The 17,516-nt window shown below is 39.8% G+C and overlaps 1 pseudogene; it reads right to left on the bottom strand.

Moving 5' to 3' along the window:
- Positions 1-3,872: 3,872 nt before the first annotated feature.
- LOC116923280 lies at positions 3,873-9,594 on the bottom strand (annotated as a pseudogene).
- Between the last annotated feature and the right edge of the window lie 7,922 nt (positions 9,595-17,516).

The following is a 17,516-nucleotide window of genomic DNA, read 5'->3' as shown; positions in this document are numbered from 1 at the left end:
AAAGTTGTGGTTCAATGGTCGGTTGGACATTGATCGACATAAATGTCGGCAGTTTGTTCCGGTATAGACAGAATCGGTTGTAGTTGTTTGTTATTTTCATGAACCTCTGTTTGGGATCTGAGTGGTGCCTCTTCCTCGTTATTACTAGGATTGGTATTTTGTGGTTCAACATGTACTGCAATTTCATCTTTTTCGTTTTTGTTAGGTAGCAGATCAAGTTTTTCTACTGTCACATTAATTTAAACTGGCTTTTGCTGTTATATAAGCAGCGGACGAAGAATTAGGGAAAAGAAGAGAAAAAAATTTATGGGTTATTTTATCTTTTTCTAAGATAAGATTAGATGTTAGCAGTAATTGCGTCACTATTTCAATTGGTTCTGCGAACTCGAGCATTGTGCTGCTTTGCTGTTCGTCTGCATTTCCACAGTAATTTTATTTTCAAAGAATTCTGCATCTCTGCTGGCAATGGGTTTTCTCGTCTCGTCGTTCCAGAACAGGCAGTCTTTTAAATTTTTACGATATCCAATAAACCAGCATTGTTCTGCTTTGGGTTGAAGTTTGTGACGAAGTGCGATAGGGATGTGTACCATTGATCTACATCCAATCACTCTCAAATGGTCGACTATTGGAACTTTGTCAAAGTACTTTTGGTAGGGAGTCGCGTCTTCTGAGTTGGTCATAGACCTGTTGCGGACGTAGATGGCGGCTAGCAGAAAAGGCTTCCATAATTATACCAAAGACTTCTGTTTGTTTAGTTCTGATTTTTGATTGTTAAACATGATGCTTCTTTATGCCTCAATTAGGGTTCTGTTCGCCCTCTCAGCCACTCCATTTTGTTACGGGGTGTACGAAGCTGTGGTTTCGTGTTTCATTCCCTCCTTTGCGAGATAGTTTTCCAACCATTGTCCTTCATATTCTTTCCCCATGTCCATGCGGAGAATTTCGACTTGTCTTCCCGTTTTACGTGTAGTAGCAGCGCAGAATTTGACAAACAGTTTCTTTACTTCGGATTTGTGTTTGATTATGACGCTTTCCGAGTAGCCTGAGAAGTCATCTTTAAATATGACGTAATAACGTCCTCTACAAATAGAAAGTGTTCTGAATGGTCCACCCACATCTGAGTGAATGACTTGATCTGGTAGTGAAGCTCGAGTCCATCCTAATGGAAAAGGAGTGCGATGCATTTTCCATAGATGCATCCGTTGCACGTATCAGGTGGTGTCTTTGAGTCTTGCAAGTCCAATCCGTCGACGACGTTTTTCTCGGCCATTCTCCGTATGGCACGGCAGTTCAAATGGGAAAATGTTTGATGAATGATTGATAGAAGGACCTTCTTTCTTTCCACAGCAGCTATAGTTTGATCGTTGTTGTCCTTCACGGTAACATTCAGATGATAAAGTTCCCTTCCTGACCTCTGTCCCGTCATTATGACACTACCTTTGTGTTTGTAGTAGAGTGTTACCAGTGAACACTATTTCCACGCCAGCGTTGGTAGCGGTTCCAACGGAGATCAAGTTTGCGTTAAGAGAGGGAACAAATAAAACCTTTGTGAACTCTCCTGGGTATTGTTTTTCATCAACTTTTGCCGTAAAGTCAATGCTTCTTTGGCGAAGGACTGGTAAAGTAATTCCTCCAATTCCCTTTAGTAGCCATTACCCTTCTTGTATAGGTGTCATTGAAGACAAATAAGAATGTTGGTCTGACATGTGATGACTAGCTCGTGAATCCGCTTTAAAATCTTAGTACTGCGTGCTGAAAAACAAGTAGATGACGAGTAAAAGCCAATTTTCTTTGTATTGTTTTCTAGATTCTTGGATACAACATATCTGGCATTCCTCTGTCTTTCTTCAGCTTCGTGACGCAAATGAGGTCTACAATTGATCCTGATATGGTTCGGCTTATCACAGTAAAAACATTTTTCATCCGAGTTCTGAGTGTCATATCTGTGACCGCGTCCTTGGTGGTCATCTCTTTTGCCCCTGTAACCGCGAGTGCCTCCTCTTCCGCTACGTTGGTGGCTTTGAGCAAAAGGCTCCGCTGAAAAGAAGTCTGAAGATGGGGGGCGTGTACAGGTCTGAAGAGAAAAGTAGCTTACCGCACCTCTATTTTTTTTTTATCTTTAAAAAAGCTGAAAATAAAATGTGTGTACACCCTAGGGGTCGTTGCTACATTTTACTCTAACACAATTAAGATTACCTATCGGGATCATAGAACGATCCCTCTGGTAATCTGAAATTGTACAGTACCCACACAAAGTTTGGAAACACGACGAGTTTTTCCGCGCTTTTAACACGGCGGCTTACGGGCCGAAGTGTCTGCCTTTTTTACGCGATAACTCACGTTTGAGTTATCGCAAAGCAAATCCAAAAAAATTCTCTTGTTGAGGAAAGAATTTTCTTTCACCATGAAGTTTTTGAAATGTTTGTGAATAGAAGTTTAGCCCCAAAGTCATAGGTATAAAGTTTGGAAACATCGGCGCGCTCGCCATATGTTTCCATGCTAAAGTGTATGTTACTGAAAAAATTATTAAAAATTCCAATTTATGAATTTTTACTTGAAACTTTTACAAACGGTAGACGACATAGTCGTCTACATTTTGACAAAGTTTCAATTTTTTTTTATGAAAGGCTAATTTTGCCGATTTTTAAAATAAACAATGCCGATCAATCTTTCGTGGCGAGGGGACGAAATCCTAGCCCGGGGGAAGAATGGAAGGGAAAAGCAAAAGGGGAAGAAAGGGGGAACAGAATTTCCCACGTACGTTTTATTTAAAAAATCGGCAAAAATCAGCCTTTCATAAAAAAAAATTGAAAATTTGTCAAAATGTAGACGACTATGTCGTCAAAAATTCATGGTGAAAGGAAATTCTTTCCTCAACAAGAGGATTTTTTTTTATTTGCTTTGCGATAACTCAAACGTGAGTTATCGCGTAAAAAAGGCAGACACTTCGGCCCGTAAACCGCCGTGTTAAAAGCGCGGAAACACTCGTCGTGTTTCCAAACTTTGTGTGGGTACTGTATGTCGAAATTCATTTCGCTAGACCTTAAGGGTGATTTTAAAGCTTACGGCATAGATTTTAATTTTTTTTTCTTGTCTTCCCACAATCTGAGCTAAAGCCCGATTATAGAAGCGGTTGAACGTTGCTTCATGGGTTCAGCTCCCGGTGCAAAGAATCGCCTCAACCGGTGCGCCTTCAATAACCGCTCTGGAAGCTGTTGCACTTCTTGTGAAGTGCACTCCGAATTTAGTCGTATCGACTCCCGCTTTTCCCAGCATGGATTTGATCCAATGACTCACAGTATTAGACGATACTGGCTTATGCGGTTTAATTAGCGCAATCAACAATCTAGACTCCCCAGACGCTGGTCAAAATTTCTCGGTTCTTTCCGTAAACTCCCTTAACGCGCCGACTGGGCATAATTTAGCATCCGGGATACTCGCTATCTCAAGAGATTTTAGTGGCCCACACCGCTGGGTCTTTCTCAGCCGGTCCAAGGAAAACTTTACTGCTTTCTGCGTAAATTTGATGGATTGGAAACTGATAGCTGTCACCTCCGCCACCCTCATCCAGGTGACCAGGGCGATCAGGGTGACCAGCTTGCTCGTCAAAACTTTCAATGATAAATTTCGATTTTTTCCTAACAAACCGATAAACGACGACACTTTCTCCGGGTTCCATATCTCGCTATACTTAGGTTGCGGCGGATTCTGATGATAACATCCCTTCATCAATCTTACTACTAGAAGGTGCTCGCCTAGCGCTAGGCCATCGACCGGGGCCAAAGTTTTTGACAACATCGAACGATGATCGTTCACGGTACTTTAGGACTTGCCCGAGGAGTGCAAGTCCGCGAGAAATAGGAGCACGTTCCTTAGAGTTGGCGATAAGGGATCCGAACACCTTCGCACACACTAATAATCCCAATTTCTCCACGCGAAGTCGTATGTGCCAAGAGTTCCCTTTCAGTTTCCGGCCACAAGAATGCTGACCACTGATGACGAAAATCCCTTGCTACAAAGTTGTCGCCTGACAATTTCCAGGCGGCCAGGTGTAGGCCGTTGGACGTCAATAGCGGATGCTTTTCTTCTATCACTGACATCAAAAGGCTCGACTCTTGATGAAACATCATCGGTACGTCGCACGCTAGCTCCAGAAAAACGGGGAACCATGGTTGCCCTGTCCACGTAGAGCAAATAAAAACGACTTCAGCTTTTTCTTGCCTAATTTTTTCTAAACACATAAAATTAGCGCAAAAGGGGAAAAACGTAACCCGCTAGATCCTTGCAATTAATCGTAAACGCATTAACCATCATCGCCTGTGGCTGCGGCCGCCAGGAAATGAATTTCCTCAGCTGGGCGTTCCATTGCCAGGCAAAAATATCAACTTCTGTTTGCCATATTTCCGGGATAGTTTCGAACACGGCTGGACTCAACCTCCAGTCCCCCGCGTCCGGTCCCGCAAGGGACTCTTCATCCGCCACTATGTTCAACCTGCCTTGAAGATAAACCGCTTCAATGTCAATAGCCCGGCTCTCACACCACTCAGTTAAGACAGCTGAAATCCCTGTCAATTCTGCCGACCTAGTGCCGCCACCGTGGTTGAAATACGCAACTGCGGTTATATTATCTAAATAAATCCGCACTGAGATGTTTTTCGCTTCCGCCGTAAACGCCAGAACTACATAGAGCAATATAACTACATATCAATTCAAGTTCATTTATATGCCTTACCCTATCTAGCAAGGTCCACGAACCCCTTGTTCTCACGCCATTACAGCTCGCCCCCATCTTGTCAATGAAGCGTCAGAAAGAATTTCCAAATCCCGGACTTTTGGAAAAAAACACTTTCTCTCGGTGTAAGTTCAGATTACTGGACCACCACTCAAGATCTTGCCTTAACTCCAGTGAAAGTTCGCATTTGGTGATAAGATCAGAACCCACTCGCCTGGCCTGACTAATATATGAGGCCTAGCGCTCGGCCCCGTGCCAATCGGGGAGCTTTTTAGTCGGTGCGGGGATAATCTGAATCGGGGAAGTCATATCGCTGCTCGGTGCGGTGATTTCGGTGCTCGGTGCCTTCCCCGATTATGAATAAGAAGTATTCCCCGATTACGATCCCCGATTACGATCCCCGATTAGGAAACTTAAGACAACGATTTTGGTTGTGTGGCATAACTTCGATTAAAAATTAGAAGAACCCATCACTACGTAATTAAACTTGAATTAGTAATAAAAAATATTCATTCAGAATACTTTTTTGCTAAAATGTTACTATTCTTCTTATATCAACCTGTCTTAAAAGCACGTAATAAGTCAAAACGGGAAACCATTAATATATCAATTCACTCCGAAAACTAAAATGTGATTATATTCTGTAGACTGAGAACATGATGTTGACGTCGATGTGCCTGTGGACACGTTTTTGTTAAATTACTTAATTTTTCCTCACAGAATTGGAATTGAGAAGAGAACTGACCTGCAAGACTACTTACTTCATTTGTTGATTGAATTTCAGCACTTTTATCTGCACTGCCGTACAATTCAATGCTAATTGTGCTTTGTGTACTGACATAAGACGCATTGGACAAAGCCGACATCGATCTTTTATGTACACGTGAATTCTTCGGTGGCATTTTCGTAGAAAAATCACCTTTAGGTTAATCAAATAACAATTGCACAACAAAAGGAGTCAAACTATTAATCCCAGGATTCGTAAAGAACTCAGAAATGTAAGTCACCATCGAACGAAAACAATAACAAATCGCACACTAGTCACGTGGTCTTGATTGACCAATGAGAAACATTGACTAGTCAAACATGGCGTCACTTTTTTTCCATTACTTCAGACGCATTTCTTGTCGGTGCTTGCGGTGCAGCACCTATTATAGTACCGTTCAGCACCGAAAAAAAAAATCCCCGAACCAAACTTTCCCGATTCATTTTAATCGGAGAAGCTTAGCGGTGTCCCCGATAAGAACGTGATCAGGACCGAGCCCTAACGAGGCCTGCATTCTCCTGAAATGGGCCTGCGCAAATGGCATCGTTGGGATCGCCCATGTGAAATTTCCCATTGTCGACGCTATTTCCTGTAAGGAAATTACTCCTTTTACTAACGCTGTGTCGCATTTAGCTTTCACTTTTGCCGCTTTGCCGCTCGGCCACGAAAAAGATAAATGATTTGAATTAATCAGAAGGCCCAAATATTCCATTTTTTGGCTAGGCTCCACGATCGACTTTTCAAAATTTATTAGGAATCCTAGATGCTGTAAAAGCTCGATCGCCTTTTTAACGTCCGCCTTCGCACCTTCTTTCGACGAGCTCATGATTAAAATATCATCGAGATAAATAATCAAACGCATTCCGTATTTTCTTAGGTAGGCCGCCACTACCTTAAAATTTTTTTAGAACAACCTTGGCGCAGGTGCTAATCCGAATGCTAGACCGAATGCTAGACAATTAAATTGGAACATGCGCCCCCTCCACGCAAAACGTAAAAACTTTTGGTGGGACGGGTGCACAGGGATGGTCAAATAAGCATCCTTCAAATCTGATTTGACCCTCCAATCCCCTTCTCTCAAAATGTAACGCGCCGAGTCGAGATTCTCCATCTTAAAGTGCTCATACCTTATGAATTGGTTCAACGGTTTGAGATTTACGATCGGCCGAAAACCACCGGCCTTTTTTGGGATGACGAAGAGAGCGCAAACAAAACCATCGGAATTAGTGCCCGTAACCTCCACCACGGCTCTTTTTTTCAATAACTTCTTAACTTCCAGATCGCACACTTTTAACATATCCGCGGACATTGGAACAGGCGACGGCCTTCTAAACTGCTTTGGATGCTCTAAAATATCAAATTTTACCCCGCTCGTCACACAATCTAGCACCCAAACATCGTCCGTAATTTTACTCCAATTACCAGCAAAATCCAAAATACGCGCTCCTATTTTAACGATCCGATCCTTCTTACAATTAACGCTAGCTTTAGGAGAATCGGAAAGACTGAACGTTACACACCTTACTCCGCCTCTCAGCCAAGACTTAGCTGGTGCTGCCCTCTCCCTTCTTCCATCCGACCTCTGTCTCTCTTTTGGATAATAGCGAATCACCTCCGATCTTCTCAGTCTTAAGAAGTTGATGGATCCGGACGGCTCGTCTTCCTAACGCCTATTCTTCTATTGGAGATATCAATCTTCAAATCTCTGCTGTAGAGTAGCTGATCAGCGGAGAAATCTAGATCTAGATCTCTAACACAAGACATTAAAATAAATGAAATAGGCAATGTTGCGAAAGGCGCAAATTTCAAAAAATTGTGAATTTCAATCACAAATTTAACCTATAAATAATTGCCTAATCTATATGAATTAGATATTTAAGGATAGGGAAATAAATTAAGCTTAAACGAAATCAATTTCTGGACACATTGATTGGTAATTTTATAGATAACGAACGAAAAACCCCAATTTTTACTATACCCCCGAGAGGCGAGGGGCCTCCTATACTAGCAAACCTAGCGGGGAATCTTGGGACTCTTTACTGAACACCCGCCGGTCTTGGGGATAGCCGAGAGTATACCTTTCCTATTATATCGTGCTCTTGTGGTCAAGACTAACAGAAATTGGAGAACATATACTTGAAAATCAAGTTATAGCCAAAATTCTCTCCACACTTCCCAAACCTATCACCACTTTTATACCACCTGGAACAATTCACCAGAAACAGGAAGAACGGTCAAACTTCTACTTACAAGATTACAAGAAGAAGAGGCGATTACACAAGCATTCAACAGGAACAATCCGCCAACAGAAGGAGCCTACTTCACACCAAACTATTTCTAAAATCCTGCTCAACCAAATCAACATCAACTGCCACAACAATCCTACAGCAGACCTCATCCATATTCAATGTCAAGAGGAAGTCATCCAGCAGGAAGAGGGGGATATCAAACAGGAAGAGGAGGCTATCCAGGAGTCAGAGGATATCGTGGAGGTTTCCGTGGAGATTTCCGTGCGTTTAGAAGCGGTCCACAAGTTCCAGGAGAACTTTGCTCCTACTGTGGACTAGGCCCTCACAAAGTCAAAAACTGCAGAAACAGAATAAGAGATGAAATTTTCCAACAACAACAGTCAAATGCAAATGTTTCACATGCAGAACAAACATCAGAAAATTTTGAATTCGGCTACACCTCACAGAATATTCATGACTTTGAGACATTTGGTTTTGTGGCAGACTGGAGCGTCCGAACATCTGACGGATAAAAGATCCATCCTCATTAACTTTAAACGAATTTAAGCATGAACTCACTTTGGCGTGAAACACGTGCTTAGAAGCAAAAGGAAGAGTAGTATGGTCATTTTAGCATTTTCACCCAAAACAAATTGTTAATAGCAATTTTTTTAATGAGCTTTATTTATACTAGTTTTTTATTTCTCTGTGTAAAACCCGCCCAAGAAAAAAATAAGGGATCATATTAAAAAATGTGTTTAAAAATTTACTTTTTGCTAAATGGTGTCTTTTTATTAAAAATTTTTTATTTTAAAAATACAGGGTTAAAGAGAATTGCAAGATTAAGTTATTTTCCAATTTTTGTATAATTTCAATGTAATTTAGTATTTTAAAAAAATTTAAATCTATTTAAAAATCGGTGAGCCACCGAAAATTTCTTTGCGCGTTTTAACATGGCGCTTACGGGGAAACGAAAAGTGTAAAAATCTCTCCCATTTGTAACCTAAACGACCTAAAAATACACTCTTAGTCTCGTTTAATTCATTGTTTCTTCTACTTCAAGTTTATATTAGTTATTTGAAGGCGGGACTGATTTTTCTGTAAGTTATTTATGTTTTTATAGACCCCCCCAATCGTCAATTTCAGTTTTAGTAATCAACACACCCGCTGGGGGGCTTCTTGTCATAGCCGCTGCAACTTTTGTTCGACATATAGCGACGAGTATAAAAACAAACCAAATATCCATCTGTCTTCAGCTATGTAGTTAATAATTTTGTTAATTAAGTGAAATACTGCAAATAGTTCATTTTATTAGTTATTGTATTACAATCTCTCGTCGTCCTCGTCTTCTACAGTGTTTTCTACATTTTGGCAACTCACACCTTTGCAGTTTTTGCAGGACATTGTACAGGTCATTCCATTTTTATGGCAAGTACTTTTTTGCTGTCACAAGAACCACTACACCCACATTTAATCATCTTTAATATCTCTTTGGGAGCATGTGGAAGATCAGTTGTGGTAGGGAATAACATACCATCGTCCCCAACCACATTTGGACCTTTACAAAATCAAAACAATTTAATTATCGGAAAAGAAAATAAGCTTTTTGCCTCTTATACCTGTAAGTAAGCTCTTATGCAATGATATTTCAAAACACCTTTAGTGGGAGGAAGATCTTGCGGATTAATTGCTTTAGTAACATTTGCATTGTTAAATTTTTTTTTGAAAATTTTATACCACAGCATGTCTATTCCATCACTTGGCAAACCACCATAAATCATGCACATCACACTCTCACCTGCTACCTCTATTTCTTGATATGTAGAATTTGACTTGTAAAAAACTTTTGTCAGTAGATTTTTGAACATTGGGTTAGTATTTTGGAGTTTCAATGCAATAGCTTTTCCCTTCTTAAATGGTTTTGAAGTCGTATCACAACCAAGAAATGAATGATAAAATAACAGTGAGGTGCATACTTCTTTGCCCAACATACACTGTATTTTTTTAATGTTCCAGATTTTACCTCTTGTTATTTTAGTTATTTTCTTTCTTGTTTTTCGATTCACTTTTCATGTACATTTCTTTGTGTGAAACATCACAGTAGTGAATTAGTAATACCAGTAGGTCCGTGTCTTCTCCTATGAGAATAGTAGTAGATGTTAAGGAACATTCCAATGCAGTATTCACTATAGTTAGATCTGCATCTGCCTCTTCGTGAATTGCAACAATCCCTCTGGCATTCATATGTTTCCCTAACTCGAATAGGAACCGTTGTTTGTTTTTTGGGTTTGAAAGGAATTCTTCTTTTGTATTATTGAGCTTCATGTCGTTAGTAAACAAAATTTCTTGGCCAACAGATCTCGTTCTCTTCATATGAGTCATGTCTTTAGTAGAAGGTCCAGACGAGTAGCCATCGAACACAACCTTTGCGCCCGTTCCATAGTTTTTGATAACGTAATCACAATAACTTAACAAGATATTGGAATACTTTTCACACTTTGACCAAGGCAAACGATGAAGAAGCCAACCGCCATCTATCACATATTGGATGTGTTCTTTTCTTGTTTGATCCACAAATATTTGTTCTTGTTCAGGATCGTAATTTGATTGTGTGGCGATTTCTTTTGCTAATTCATATTTGTTGGCATTTCTCAAGTGGCAATTGCTATCAAATAGCGATAACGGGAAGGTTGTTAGTTCATATTTGAAGTATTCAGGTAAAGTCGAGTCTTCTTTTTTGGATGTTAAAACCAAAGCCAATCTCTGAAAAAGAAGATTAGGATCGATAGTTATGTTCTTCTTATTTGCTCCTGGGTTTTTTGTTGTTGTCATTAGTATGCATTGGTCTTTTTTGCGTGGAATGAATTGAGATATGGGTAAACCTATCATTTTCTTAATGATTTCATTTCCCACATTTTCCGCTTCGTCGACGTTTACAAATTCAGGTGATGCGACCCCACTTACTATGTTAATTAGTTTGTCTTGCTCTTGAGAAAACGGATTATTGATTCTCATGTACTGTAATAAGATTTCCATGTCAGCATTATCGCGTTCTTGTCTACATTTTGTCATTTCTTGATGTTGTTCGCTGGTTTGTAGTTGAACGTCAGTTAAATTCATCTTAAGCAAATTTATTGTGGAACAAATGGGCCGGGATAGAACCCAAGTAAGTCTTTGGACTTCAGTTATTCCCTTTCGACGTGTAATTCCCCCTAGATAAAAAAAATTATGGCATTATGAAAAATTTGTACAATTCATAAGACATAGACATATTACCAGAAGATTTCATTGCTCTCATGAGGTCCTGTTCTATGACAAGATCACATGACAATCCACCCCAAAATGTATCACTTCTACTTATAACGTGATAACCAGACAAAAATTTCTCATAAACGTCTGGTTTACCATCTTCCAGTTTAATCATATTTTGAAGGTATAAGTAAGTAGACTTAAGGTAGTTATTATGGCCTGCCAATGCGAAGTAAGGTATCATTTTCATGAGACTTTTTAGATGTAATTTCCAATTGCCAGTACGTTCAGCTGTCAAAAAATCCTTCATAATATTAATCATGTCTTGAAATTTTATCCAAAAATTCCCAGTTTTTGTTTTTGAATGTTTTGAGATGTTATCTTGAACAATGCTTTAAAATTTTTTCAATATTTCTGAATTATGGATCTCTTCTAATTCACCAGCACTTAAACCACCCATCATCATTTCAAATAGTCGTATTAACTCCGATTTTTCTGCGCTTGTCAAAACTGTTTGAGATTGGTGTTGCAGTAAGGATTCCTTGAACAATTGTTTCAAATTATTCAGAAGTTTTCGATGGATTAAAACAAATAGTTACATACCTCATCATTTTCTGGCAGCCAAAAAAAGGTTACTATGCAATAAAGCATTTAGAGCAGAATCAATCTAAAAATATCCTCTAACTGCCCTTGAATATGCTTTTCCTGTTAGCATGTGAGGAACCGTATTATCAGCATAAATGAGACATAGTAATTCTTTTAATCCTGAGCCTTCCATAATGTGACCGATGCATCCAAGAAAACTCATAAGGGTATGGAACCCACGAAGTCTTAAAATAATGCCTTTAATAGGACTGGACAACTCAGCATTTTCTAATATCAACATAGCCTTCCACCAAAGGGGTTGATCAAAGGTTAGTATGGGTGTGTAATTGTATAATTTTGCTTGAGTTGCAATGAAATGTAAGGTAGAATAAATGCAAGTGTCATCGCTTGCTGAAAGATCTATCATAGGTAGGAATACTACTTCTGCTTTTCCTGGATGAAAACATTTTTCCAAAGCAGCATGCATAGAGCCTTGCCAACCTGGCCGCTGTGGGTTTAGGAACCAGGATGCAAGCCAAAGCATATCTAGATTGCTGTTGACGTCCTCGGTTATAATTCTTTTCAACAGGCTAAATTTAATTGATGTCATAACACTGTAGTTAATTTTGTGGTTGAGTATCGGTATTGACCCACATTGTAGAATTTCTCCATCTGTTACCTAATCATGATAAATTTATTAATTTAGAAAAGCGTTAACACAAGTTACACTAACCTTTCTCCTTTTAATAAAAAAATTGTCTTTCTTCGAAGCAGGTGTGATTGCAGCAATGATCCCCATTCCATGAAAAGTTCCCTTTCCATCAAGAGTACAGAGATTATGGTTGGCGTTGTCTGCCACATATTGCAAGAAGGAATTCGCGTCAAGGGGCACTTACCTAGCAAGACAAGTTTTCTCTAATCCAAAAACGATTGATACAGGGTTGTAGATCTTTTTACGCTGATTATTTTTAATATAGAGTTTAGTGTGTGCAAATGAGCGGGAGTGTCCGTAAAACGCGTACGAAGTTTCAAGTTTTACGGAACTGACACGCTGCCCAAGCCGGCCAGAAGAAGGGTCGGAAGGGGGGGATTGCGCGTACCCATGGGAGAGGGGACAGTGAAGGGGGGTTTACCTGAGCCACACCATACGGCCCCATGTTTTCCCTGTATCTCGCATATTAACGGTGGTGTAATGGTTAGCCGGTTAGCCGGTGATGCAAAAGGTCCATTTTCCGGTATTTCGAATAAGTCTGCGTCAGCTTTCGTATATTTTTCGTGATTTTGTGAACTACTACTCAAACAAAAAAAAACAAACAAACAAAAACAATTCATAAAGTTCTTTGCAAAATGTATTCCATCACACTTCGAAAACTTCCCGGCTCCAAAAAAGAATTCGCCCACGTGAAAAGCGTCGTCGACAACCGGAGACCTGGCAGCTCGAAGGCCCCAAGTGTACCGGCCATGCAAAACAAACCAGACGATAACAAACCCAGCTCTGGAAGGGCCGTTTCCGAAAAAGAAATCGCCCGCCCATTGACTGTCCAAATCCGTCCGCCTTGGAATTCGTCCACCAAGATCGAACGCACTCCGGACCTGTATATCAAGCCTCTACCGGGCACCAGAATTGGGCATGTGCAATTCAAGGCTAGATCTGTCCCAGAAAAAAACGTTCAACCTTTCCGACCCGTTTTACCCAGCAAAACCCGCCAGCCCACCAGAAAGCCGAAAGCGGACGATGAGTCTGTTGCCGGACAAAAGAACCAAGAAAACAAACTCGTCGAAGACGTGAACATCCGCAATCCGGTGGAGATGACCCCCGTGAGCCCCCAGCAAGCGCCTCACGAAATCAATGAGATCCCTGAGAAAGCGGCAGACGTGTCAGCTGGATCAGCGGATCCTGGATTAATGAGCCGCATGTGGCACTCGATGGTCGATCCGATTTTGAACTCAAAGAAACCAGACGATGAAGGAGCCGGAGACGATGAGGAGGTTGCTGTCAAGCAGCCGGAATTCGAAGCGCCTCCGGTTACTGAAGAGCCTGGCGTTCCAGCAATGACGGGAGCGGAATCGCCAGCTAGCGAAGAGAGGGTTTTTCCATCTGTGGCAGAAAACAAAAAAGATGGATCGCCAGAGATGGCGATAGAAGCGGTACGAAATCAGCCGACGGAAGGGCCATCGTCCGCAGAAGGTGAAGGGAAACGGAAATTTCCGCCCGGATACGGATCGAAGAAAGAACGGATAAGGAAAGCTTTGGAGAAAAAAGGGATCATGCCCTGCGATGAACTTCCACCGAAAAGCCGTTTAAGAACCAAGGGAGAAAGCGTTCACTGTCACCATCCATTGAAGAAATCATCCGGAGAGGCGCGATGGCACACAAAATTTACGGAGACAGTGCCTAAAAGTAAATGCAACCTTGTTTTAATTCCGCAGATATGAGGAATAAAAACGTATACTTTGTTCTTGCCTTTATGTAACACTGTTCTGTCAGTGCTTGTTTTAATTCCGCAGACATGAGAAATGAAAACATATATTTTGTTCTTGCCTTTATGTAACACTGTTCTGTCAGTGAAAAAAAAAAAACCTCTATAAAAATTTTCAATTAATTTTGTCTTCATGTATTGAATAGAATATGGCTCACAGCCATATGAATCCATAACTTGACATAATTCTTTAACAGTTATGAACTTCTCGTCATTTTCCTCGAGATGTTTCATTGCATAAGAAAATCCAAGACTACGTTCAGCATCCACAGGTTTCCCAACTAATTCCTGAATCTTTCTTTTAACACCTCGATCTACATTAGGCAAATTACCTTCACAATTAAATTATTTTGGTTTCTTTTTTCCGTCTGTCAGAAAACATTGATAGCAATTAATGTGGTAACAAGTTTTGTTTAAATACAAGTTTCCAATTGCAGAAACGTTAGACAGAACCTCAATGGACCAGTTGTCACATCTTGATTTGCATCGACTTCTTATAGATTCTTCCACTTTTTCACTTTGCACAAAGGATATGTTTTCCTTATCTTTCTTGTTAGATGAAGAACACAGAATGCAGGAAGAATTTGAAATTGATGAAGTTTTTCGAGTATTATTTAGTAGGGCACACTGTTTTTGGTTACTTTCTTCTTCGCTATTTTTCTTTTTCTAAAACAACCTTATTTTCCTTTGTGCCACATAACCCTTTCGACAATTTTCATGGACGTGGCAATTATCAACAAATTTGTTGATTTTGTGATTTTCTTGCCATTTTATCGACGCTTCTTTCAACGATGATAGTCCTTTACTTGTTACACAGGTTAAATATTTTCTTCTGTCATAAACTTCACAAATAACACAAATTGCGGTTTCTTTTGCCGGGGTGGCAACATCTAAGTAAACGCACGCACGCACCACACAACATTAAAACAAATAAGATCACATTTCAATAAGTTTCACTCAATCCAATTTCAATCTCGTTCGTTTTGGGATTTGTAGTCTGCAAAAGTATACAATGAGACAAAATGAAATTGCAGCGGCTATGACAAGAAGCCCCCCAGCGGGTGTGTTGATTACTAAAACTGAAATTGACGATTGGGGGGGGTCTATAAAAACATGAATAACTTACAGAAAAATCGGTCCCGCCTTCAAATAACTAATATAAACTTGAAGTAGAAGAAACAATGAATTAAACGAGACTAAGATTGTATTTTTAGGTCGTTTAGGTTACAAATGGGAGAGATTTTTAAACTTTTCGTTTCCCCGTAAGTGCCATGTTAAAACGCGCAAAGAAATTTTCGGCGGCTCACCGATTTTTCAATAGATTTAAATTTTTTTTTAATACTAAATTACATTGAAATTAAACAAAAATTAAAAAATAACTTAATCTTGCAATTCTCTTTAACCCTGTATTTTTAAAATAAAAAATTTTGAATAAAAAGACACCATTTAGCAAAAAGTTAATTTTTAAACACATTTTTTAATATGATCCATTTATTTTTTCTTGGGCGGGTTTTACACAGAGTAAGAAAACATTGGTATTAATAATACTCATTAAAAAAATCGCTATTAACAATTTGTTTTGGGTAGACCCCCTTATTTGGCTTAATTTGACCATACTTGCGGTGATGTCGAAGTAGTGAACACCCCAGGAAAAACTCTACTACCTCAAGATGCCATATTTGTTCCTGGCCTGGGAATAAACTTATTTTTAATTAGTGCAACCACATCAAAAGGAGAAGAAGCAATATTCTTCAAAAATATAGTACAACGAAATCGATTAAAACATATTTTTAAAATTCTTCTTGAACTAAAAATAATAAACACTCCTCACAGGTAAATATATACAGAGAAGGACAACTAGGTACCGACTATAATGAAACTTCTTCTCCTGTCTTAAAGTACAGCTCACTCTACACCATTCTTGCAATAACCGCTCAACACAATCTAAACATCTCTCTCCTCGACGTAAAAACTTCTTTCCTAAACGGAGAATTAAGCGAAGAGGTCTTCATGGAACAGCCTGAAGGATTCGTCGAAGTAGGAAAGGAAACCAAGTCTGCTTACTCAAGAAAAGCCTTTACGGACTGAAACAAGCCCCAAGAATGTGGAATGTAAAATTCAATCAATTTCTAATCAAATTTGGACTCACAAGAAGTGAATTGGACTCTTGTGTATACTTCCGTCGAAATGGAGCCGATCTACTCATCATAGCTATCTTCGTAGATGACGGACTTGTGTGCACATCAAATAATCATCTTGCTAAGAATGTAATCGACTCCCTCTCAGAAGAATTTGACACGAGATCTCTACCAGCTACAAGTTTTCTAGGCTTAGATCTTCACTTAAGAAATCACAAAATTATAATAAATCAACCCGAGTTCATTAAGAAAGTTCTAAGCAAACTCAATATGGGATCGTGCAAACCTACAACCATACCTATGGACCCTGGAACTCGTCAAATGTCTTCGATGTCTCCAACATCCAAAGAGGAGATATTCTATATGGCAAAAGTACCATACAGAGAAGCGGTCGGATAACTGCGTTACATCTGAATCACGTGCAGACCGGATATATCATACGCTGTGAGTCAAGTAGCCAAATTCGGACAAAGTCCAGACCGGACACACTGGAGCGCTGTAAAGAAGATCCTATCCTACCTTTCCGGAACAACTGAACTTGGAATTGTGTTTGAAAAGAATGAAACAATCCCAGTATCCGGTTACTCTGATGCTGATTACGGAGGTGATTTTGACAACAGGTGCTCCACATCCGACTCAGTTTTCTTTGTCCATGGAAATCTTGTTTCGTGGAGTAGCAAAAGACAAAAGTGTATATTGCAGTCAACTACTGAAGTTGAATATGTAGCGGCATCTGATGCGTGCAAGGAATCAGTATGGCTCTCCAGCCTACTTACAGAAATAGGAGAAACGAAAAAAAAACAGTACCGATGCACTGCGACAATCAGAGCGCAATTCAGTCCATTCGTAATCCAACATTTGATCAAAGAAAAAAACATATAGATATCCGTTATCACTTCATCCGATCTCTACAAGAAAATGGTATTATCGATGTAACCTTTGTTCCGTCAAAAGAATAAAAGGCTGACATGCTCACAAAACCCCTTCCGAAACAAGAATTCAAAAGGATGTGTAAACATTTAGGGTTGCGTGATACTGCTATGTCTATTTAAGATCCATTGGCTTGAGAGGAGAGGTTGGAATTCATGAACAACCCAAGTAATCTTAAAGAGTTGCTGAAACCCATGTTCTGACGGTCGCACTTTAGCAACACCCTTCTCTACCCTTCCTCAAGTTAACTCCCTAGTTAATGACGCAAGAGTAATTTTTACAAGTGTTTCACTTCTTCTTTATCTGTTCTCTTGAAGACTGTAGTGCCTTCCTACGTATTATTTATACAATATATTGTAACGTGTGTCGGTCATTAGTACCCCAAGAGGCCTCTGATTTCTCCGAACT

The sequence above is a fragment of the Daphnia magna genome, linkage group LG5 (genome assembly GCF_020631705.1).
Source record: "Daphnia magna isolate NIES linkage group LG5, ASM2063170v1.1, whole genome shotgun sequence".
Taxonomy (NCBI): domain Eukaryota; kingdom Metazoa; phylum Arthropoda; class Branchiopoda; order Diplostraca; family Daphniidae; genus Daphnia; species Daphnia magna.
The sequence above is the reverse complement of the archived record's forward strand: the minus strand, read 5'-3'. Positions and strand labels throughout refer to the sequence as shown.